Here is an 8,322-nt window from a genome sequence, read left to right on the forward strand (position 1 = left end):
CATATTAATTGTGAAGTGTACTGCATTGTGCATATTCAACGGCAAGTTGTCAGTTACAGTTTGGCAAATTTCAACAATATTGTGCCAACTTGAGGAACCCATAAACATCCTCCAATCTGCTTCATATTTGGTGTGTATGTTTCTACTGTCAAATGGAACAAAGGCACACCCAGGGAGCATGAATATTCATACTTTTATTTTTTACCCCCTATTATGATGCACCACATAATGTACACAGACGAGTCTGCAACATGGCAGATTATCTGCAATGTTTATTTCACGTGCGATTATACTTTGCGATGTCTCCAGGGTTGCTCTGCATTAAACAGCAACTCTTTTGTGTATAAAGTCATTATTTGAACAAATTCATTTTATTTCTCTAACTGCTGCATGTGTGGTGAAGACGAGCTTTAAAGTTAAAGGGATCATATGTAGTGTGCAGCACAGCTTGGCCAGCCGTTCCTTATCATCCATTTGTTTGGAGTGCTTGCTTGAGTGCTTAAGCCGCAAGCCACATGCCCTATTGTCGATAGCGGGACCGCACTACATTATTCTGAGCGAATCGTTCAGTCACTGCGGATGTTATTGCTGCACCACATCATTTAGAGCATGTGGTTCGTTCTCCGTCATCCTGAGCGAGTGGTTTGTGCTCCATTTTCCTGAGCGAATGGTTCGTGCTCCTTCATGCTGAGCGAGTGGTTCGTGCTCCGTCATCCTGAGCGAGTGGTTCGTGCTCCGTCATCCTGAGCGAGTGGTTCGTGCTCCGTCATCCTGAGCAAGTGGTTCATGACCCGTCATCCTGAGCAAGTGGTTCATGCCCCGTCATCCTGAGTGAGTGGTTCGTGCTCCGTCATCCTCAGCAAGTGGCTCATGCTTCGTCATCCTGAGCGAGTTATTGTGAAATATCACCCAATTTCCGAGCTGTTTGCCATATCGACATGTTTTCTAAATTACCGAGCCAAATTTTTTTTCCACCTGTCACACACAGCTGTTTATATATATTTATGTTTGTGAATGTATCCCTGAAATGTCCATATAAATGCAACGTTTTTCGGTGAAAGCTACTCAGGATTTTTGGGTTGAACACAGTACGTACTGCAGTCAGTAATCACACTGACTCAAACCTGCCGATTCCCAAAAAATTGCCGATATCGGCCAAGCACTAGTGTTTAGTTTTACCTCGCGTTTCATTTTTATTATTACACTTTGAATTATTACCATTGTAAATGGTTGATTTATTTTCATTCAACCCCCGTATTTATTTACGCTGCTTGTATTGTCTATTTGTCGTGGGTTCGAGTATAAACCCTTGTGCCACCATCATGGTGAAGGCCTCTGGTACATGCTTTACCGCCTTCCGTCCCGCGCACGCTATAATATCTGAAAAACTCGGCTGTTCGCCTCCAAGGGAAATTGTTCGGCTATTTCACCCGTCCACGACAATTGGGTCTGGGGAATCAACCTGACCGGGACTGTGTGTGTGTGTGTGTGTGTGTGTGTGTGTGTGTGTGTGTGTGTGTGTGTGTGTGTGTGTGTGTGTGTGTGTGTGTGTGTGTGTGTGTGTGTGTGTGTGTGTGTGTGTGTGCGTGCGTGCGTGCGTGCGTGCGTGCTTGTTTTTTTCATAAAGCATAACATTATCTCTGCTAACTCCCCTAACCCCACCCCTCTCTTTTTGTCCCATCCTTGTTCTACTCCTTCCCAACACAGTGCAGCACCCTCCTCCCACACCTCTCTCTCACTCTCCCCTCCTCTGTCTCTGTCGCTGTTTCTGTCTCTGGACATATCTGGACGGCAGTTGTGTCTGGAGCGTGTTTGTCTCTGAACGTGTGCGGGTGGGTTTTTTCTCTGGACATGTCCTGATAGTATTTATCTCTGGATGAGCGTTTGTCTCCAGACGTGTCCAAGCAGTGTTCGTCTCCAGACAGCTTGTCTTCTGGCGAGTCTCCAAGCCTTGTTTATAGTATGACTGGTAGAAAATGGATTTCAGACTATTTTGTTTCCATCTTTGCTGTTCTTTTATGCAGAATCATTTTGATGAGACAGTGTGAATTGTAATTAATGCTCCACCGCATGTTTGCCTTCCCTTCCTCTCACCTTGCACTGTCTTTCCTTTCCCCCACCCCTCCTCACTCCTCCTCCCTCCTCTCCCCTCCCCCTCTTCACCCTCCTCCTCTCTCTCCCCCACTTCTCTCTGTCTCCCACTCTTTTTCTCTCCCCCCCCCCCCCAGTAATATTCTCGTTAGAGAAGCGATGGGTGGTATTTGGTAGCATGTATATATATATATATATATATATATATATATATATATATATATATATATGTATATATATATATATATGTGTATATATATATATGTATATATATATATATATATATGTATTGTTACGAATTTGGGAATTCGATTGCACGCAACATTCAGGTTCCTTTAGTCAGTTATGTCGATAAGTGCTTGTTCCCTAGATAGTTCACCTTCCATTGTTTAATGGGCAGAAATGGATTAAGTGCGCTGCGTGATTCAATTTAATAGTTAGGGAGCGATCATAACACAATGGAGACACCCCTCCCCCTCTTCTGCGAAGAGGAAGAAGAGCCCTCCCGTCCCGTGATTCATGACATCAACAACTCCCTCCCACCCGTGATTGAGCGGGGGATGGATCATGAGGGCATGAGTCACGTCGGGAGGGGCGGATAGAAATAAAAAAGGGATACTCTGCTTTGTTCAGGTGGGCTTTTAGTAGAGCTTTGGCTTCTGCTTTGGCTTGGCTTGGGTTAGGGAGGAGGCTTTTTGAAGGCTTTCTGCTTTGGCTTGGCTTTTAGTAAGCTTTCTGCTTTCGAGGCTTTTTGGAGAGCTTTTTGCTTCGGCCTGGCTTTTCAGCAGGCCTTCGGGTTCTTTTCGGCTCGGAGTTCTTGGTCCTTGCTTTGTTCATCAGGAGAGTTGAGCTGGTTGCTCGGCTTGAGCTGCTGGTGGTGGCTTCTTGCTCTTGGTTCGTGTTGTGAGAGGCTTTGTTCATTGGAAGAGAGTTGAGCTGGTTGCTCTGCTGGCTCTTCTTGGTTCGTGGAGCTCTTTGTTCTCCACTTGGTTCCCGGCTTGGTGCGACTCATCGGCCTCATCTTGGAGGTGGTTCTTCGAGATAGCGACGCATCGACGGGAAGGATCGGCGCCTCGTCTGACCAGCACATGTTCGGAAGCGCGAGATGATTCGCTGGAGCTCGGGAAGGATCGCGGCCCACGGCGATTGGATCCAGCTCGCTCTCGCTGGAGCCCAGGTCCGAACAGCTTGAAGACCACACGTGGTGGAGAGGTTCAAGATAGGTTCTGGGTTTCAGCTCACCTGTCCTCCGAGCTGGAGTCAGTTATTAAAGGCATCAGCCACCATTTCGTGTGTGTGTCCGTGTGTGTGTCCGTGTGTGTGTCCGTGTGTGTGTCCGTGTGTGTGTCCGTGGGCCATCTAATAAGTAAGGTAGAGAATTGTTAAATGCTCTGTGTGCTGTAAATGATTGCATTGCATTTCGTATAGTCGGTATAGTTCTGCTCTTATGTGCTTCCCTAGTTCCTCATTATTAATAAATACCCCAATTGTTAAATGTTTCAGCTCGTCGCGTCGATGCTTTCATTGACAGAGCATTTCGTGTGTTGGGAGTTAGCCGTTCGTTTGCCGTAAAAGGGGGACATTCGGACCAACGGTTCCCGGCGATTAAGCCGTTCGGAATCACGCACGGGACAGGCTCGCCTCGGCGGTTTGTTCCGTCCGAGATCCGTCGAGGGTGGAATACCCCGGTAGTTGGATCACGTGGGTATTTCGGTAAATTGAAGATTGGCAATCAACTCTACCCCACGTGGTCTGCCCATTGGCGTATTTTGGTTCTTGTACAAGGACCCGTCGACTCGGACTTATCCGGGCGGCGATCTATATTCCGGGCGTTCGGTTGGGCCGACTCGACTTGCGGCTCCGTCAGAACGGTCGGTTCGCGGCCGACGCACCGGCACAGTATGTATATATATATATATATATATATATATATATATATATATATATATATATATATATATATATATATATATATATTTTACGGAAATGGCCCTTCCGGGAATACTAAATATAGAATTAGCTCAGTTCCCCCATTAAATTCATGTATGGATAGGTTGTGTGGTATAAGGAACGATATGTGTGTGTCGGGAGGTGTAACAGACTGTTTTTGTGTTCGTGCTCTGGTGGTGAAACGAGTGAAACGAGAGATCGCTATTATTCCTTCCTCATTCCAGATCAGGCCCCTCCCAGTCGGCTGAGAGGAGTGGCCAAGAGCGAGGGGTGTGGCCTGGACAGGAAGTGACGTGAAGGGGAGGAGCCTTTGGTCAGGGAGTCGCCAAGACAGGCTTGTGTCGAAGGAGCTCGTGTGTCGAGGCGAGAGAGAAAAGAAAAAGGCAGTGGTGAATCAACCGGCAGAGAAAGCGGAACCTGCACATCAATTCACCTCACGACTCGAAGGAGAAATGAAAAGGGGACGAAAGGAGTGCTGTGTGTGAGGAACAGCCGGGTTGTCGAGGCGTGCTCGGATTCGCTTCGAGACGAGCGAACGAAGGAGGCACCGTGTTGGGTCTGCCGGGAGAGACGCTGAACCGACCTGCACGTCGGTGATGCGACCGAGATGAAATGAGGGGACGAAGCGGGAGTCGGGCTTCGAGGCGGGAAGGCCGGAGAGCATACGCCGGAGCGTCTGACGGTACTTGCTCACCTCACGGCTCGACACGTTGTGATCCTCCTGTGGAACTCGGACCTCGACTGGGGCCTTGTATGGAGAACAGGCCAGGCCGGGATTCGTGTGCTGAACCCTGGAGAGAGATCGGCGATCTCGCATCGTCGACGTGGCGTGGAGCCGGAGCGTGCTGAGGAGAACCGAGCACGCGGTGACTTGGGCGGGAACTGGAGTGCTGCGCCGCCATTTCTTGCTGCGCGGCACGTTCGGGCGGGAGTTCGAACCCGTGGAAACCCGCTGGTTTTTACGAGCGACCTTCGTGCTTTTGGGACACGGTCCTCTCGTCCATGAGCCATCACCAAGTACTCTGTCTTGTCCTGCATGCATGTTTGTTTGCACGTGTTGTATAAGGCATATTCCGTAGTAATCCCCTCGAAACCTTTTAGCCGTGGTTCCCTAGTTAAGAACGGGTTGATTGTTAATAAAACCACTGTCGTGTTTATTGCTTGTGTTGTGATCCCTGATGTCCCCGATAAATCTGGTTAATTCTGATGAAGTTGCCGCTATGGATTAATGCGTGTCCCGTCGAGGAACGATCCGTTCGATTGGCATACAAGACCAAAATGGTTACAGACTGGTAGACTCCGCTCGGTCACTGACAAAGCCAGTCTGTAACAAGAGGGGGAGCACTCGGTAGAGTGCAAAACCTCTGCCGCCAATACTGCTTGGTCACTCATGTGAACCTGGTATCCTATTCATTCAATTTGACGTCAACAGTGCTCAGAGTTATAGTTTGCAACTTTCCCTTTTACTTTTAACTTTTACATACTCAATTCATTCGTCATAACTAGATTCCTTGAGACAGAAATTGATTTTACATGGGTATATCCACTTGAAGTTCCAAAATCAGCCGCAATGATAATTTTGGCATGTTTTTTTGTTGGAAATCACTTATAACATGCAGAAATGCAAAAAAAAAAAATGGAAATTTTGTTGAAAAAAAAAGGTGCAAAATTTTTTTTTCCCTCTTACAATTTTTTTTTTTTTGGGGGGGGGGGGTTGGAAATCACTTAAAACATGTAGAAATGCAAAAAAATAAAAATTCCAAATATTTTTTCAAATTGGCCGCCATAGCGGCCATATTGGATTTTGGACCACGTCCAAAATCTAATGGCATGATCTTTGGACCAAACCTAATCCCCCCACCAAGTTTCGTCGAAATCTATCAAGTTTTTCCGTAATACTGTTCACAAACAAACAAACAAATAAAAGACCCATATCTTGCCAAAAGGTGACCACGTGTGACTTCTCTAAGGTCACACTGAGGTGAACAGAGCTGCTATCCACCAGGAGCGACTCCTTGAGAAATATCTGCCTACGAGAGATTCCGATGAGAATCGTTCGACAGAGTAACCATGAAAAAAATCCGTTTTTTCGTCATGACGTCATCAAATGACATCATAGCGTCAAACTTTTGACAGATCTGGAAAGCACTGATCAAGCGCTTTCATATGAGGTATTACTTGATATGGTATCTAAGATTTCAAAATTTGACCTTGGGTCAAAAACTTTCAACCTCCAGCGCTAACCATGAGGGTCAAGGCTGATCGCCACCAAAAATTAATCAGCTGAGCGCCAGACCATGAACTATATGCCCATGAAGTTTGAAGACGATCCGATCAAAATTACTCAAAAAAATAAGGGTTTCGTCGACTCCCCTGATTTGCGACAGTGACCTTGACCTTTGACCTTTCACCTTGACCTTGAAAATTTTATGCTCTGAAAGGGATCTCTATAGGACTCTGATATGCGAAGTTACAAAAATTTCCAATGATAACTGTGCTCTGCAGAGTGATCGATACGTGATTACAGACAAACAAGAAAAAAAACAAAAATAACAAAAAACATACAAGCTGACTAACATATCTTGCAAAAACTTCGTTTTGGCAAGATAACAAACAAACAAATAGAAAGGGGTGAAAACAGTAACCTCCGATCTTCGATGGCAGAGGTTAACTAGGGGTTCTATCTCCCCAACTGGTAAGGTACAGGATTACGTTGGTATCGCGATTAAAGACACGTGACCCGAGGCCTGTGCCGAGCCGGCCGGCGTTATAGACTCCCGGAGACGGTGGTGGCGAGGGTGGCACCAGGGACCGGGTCAGGTTCCCGCCACCCCGGATCCGCAACAATATATATATATATATATATATATATATATATATATATATATATATATATATATATATATATATATAGTGTTGTGGTTACCAAATTCGCAAACCACCATTCAGGTCCCTTAGGTGAGGTATCTCGGTAAGTATATGTGTAGTTAGGCCCAAACCCGTTGTCTAGTGGGAATAAATGTTATTCATGCGTGCTGCGACTCTTCAGGATAGCCGTTTTTCTTTTACTATCTTTAATTTGGACCAACCGCCATTGTTACCACCACCAACCACCACATCAACCACCCACCGCGGCGCCGCTTCACGTCACACCTCACAACCGTCGCATCGCCACCGTTCTTGCGCCGCTTGTGGGTACCGGTGTTGGACTCGTGCAGGGCACGCGCCGAACAGCGTGTACAAAACCACGGATTTTCCACTTCAAAAACGGATCAAAAACGACACACGCCCACTTTTGTTCCGTCCAATCGGTGAGCGAGGGGCGATTTGGCCCCGCCCCCAGGGCGTTGGAGGGCGATCGATATATGCAAATTTATGGATCAAAAAGCATTCACGCCCACTTTTTCTCGGGCCAATGGGGAGCGAGGTGAAAGGTCGAAGGGAGGGGGTCAAAGATGAGAGAGCGAAGCCACGGGGCTGATATAAGCGACCGCGTTCGTCAGTCAAGTGAATAGAGAGTGAAGACTTCGCAGTCGGTGGAGTTGGGAAGAAGAAGCAAGAAGGAGTTGGTCGTCGTCGTGTGCGTTGGAGTCGGAGCAAAAGGGGACGGAGCTGTGGAGAGGCGGCGAGGGCAGACGAGGGGGTGCTCGCGTCGTGCAGGGAGCTGCACACCAGGGAGGCCGACGGCGCGACCTGGCCGAGGTGGAGACGCTCGTCGCGCGACTCGAGGCAGAGTGGAAATCCTCTATACCCCGAGCATCAGCAACCCCCTCCTGTTTCCCCCCGCGCTGAGATAGTGCGACCAAGGGGGCCCCTTTCCCACCCCCTACCAGACTCTGTCCGCGAGGCCCGCGGAGTTGAGGCACCATCGCCGCTCCGCGTCTCATCACCAGACGGGTAGGCCCGACCCGGTCTCGGCCTCAGGCCCGCCTCATCCTTGAGGGTATTCTTTTCCTTGGTTTTGGGTATGTGTTGTCGGCGCCGTCTGTGAAGTAAAATTGTATAAGTGTTGCCGTGTGCTCGCGTAATCGGTATTAGATCTGCATTGTCGCATTTGCTTTTTGTGTAAATTGCATTGTGTTCTTCTTTTCTATGTGCTTTTGGTGGAATTGAATATGTGTGCTTTCCGTTCGTCGCGAATAAATGTGCTTTGTGTTGAACTGTTTCCCGCTTCGCTTCGTCATTTCTTTCATTGAATCCTCATCTTGCTTCACGTAAAGGGTTGGTAGTGGGCTGAATACGCCCGATAATTAATCGAACCGTCGAGGCCGACGATAACAC

The sequence above is a fragment of the Eptatretus burgeri genome, chromosome 1, assembly GCF_056783735.1.
Source record: "Eptatretus burgeri isolate ZD-2024b chromosome 1, Ebu_testis_v1, whole genome shotgun sequence".
NCBI classification, from domain to species: Eukaryota; Metazoa; Chordata; class Myxini; order Myxiniformes; family Myxinidae; genus Eptatretus; species Eptatretus burgeri.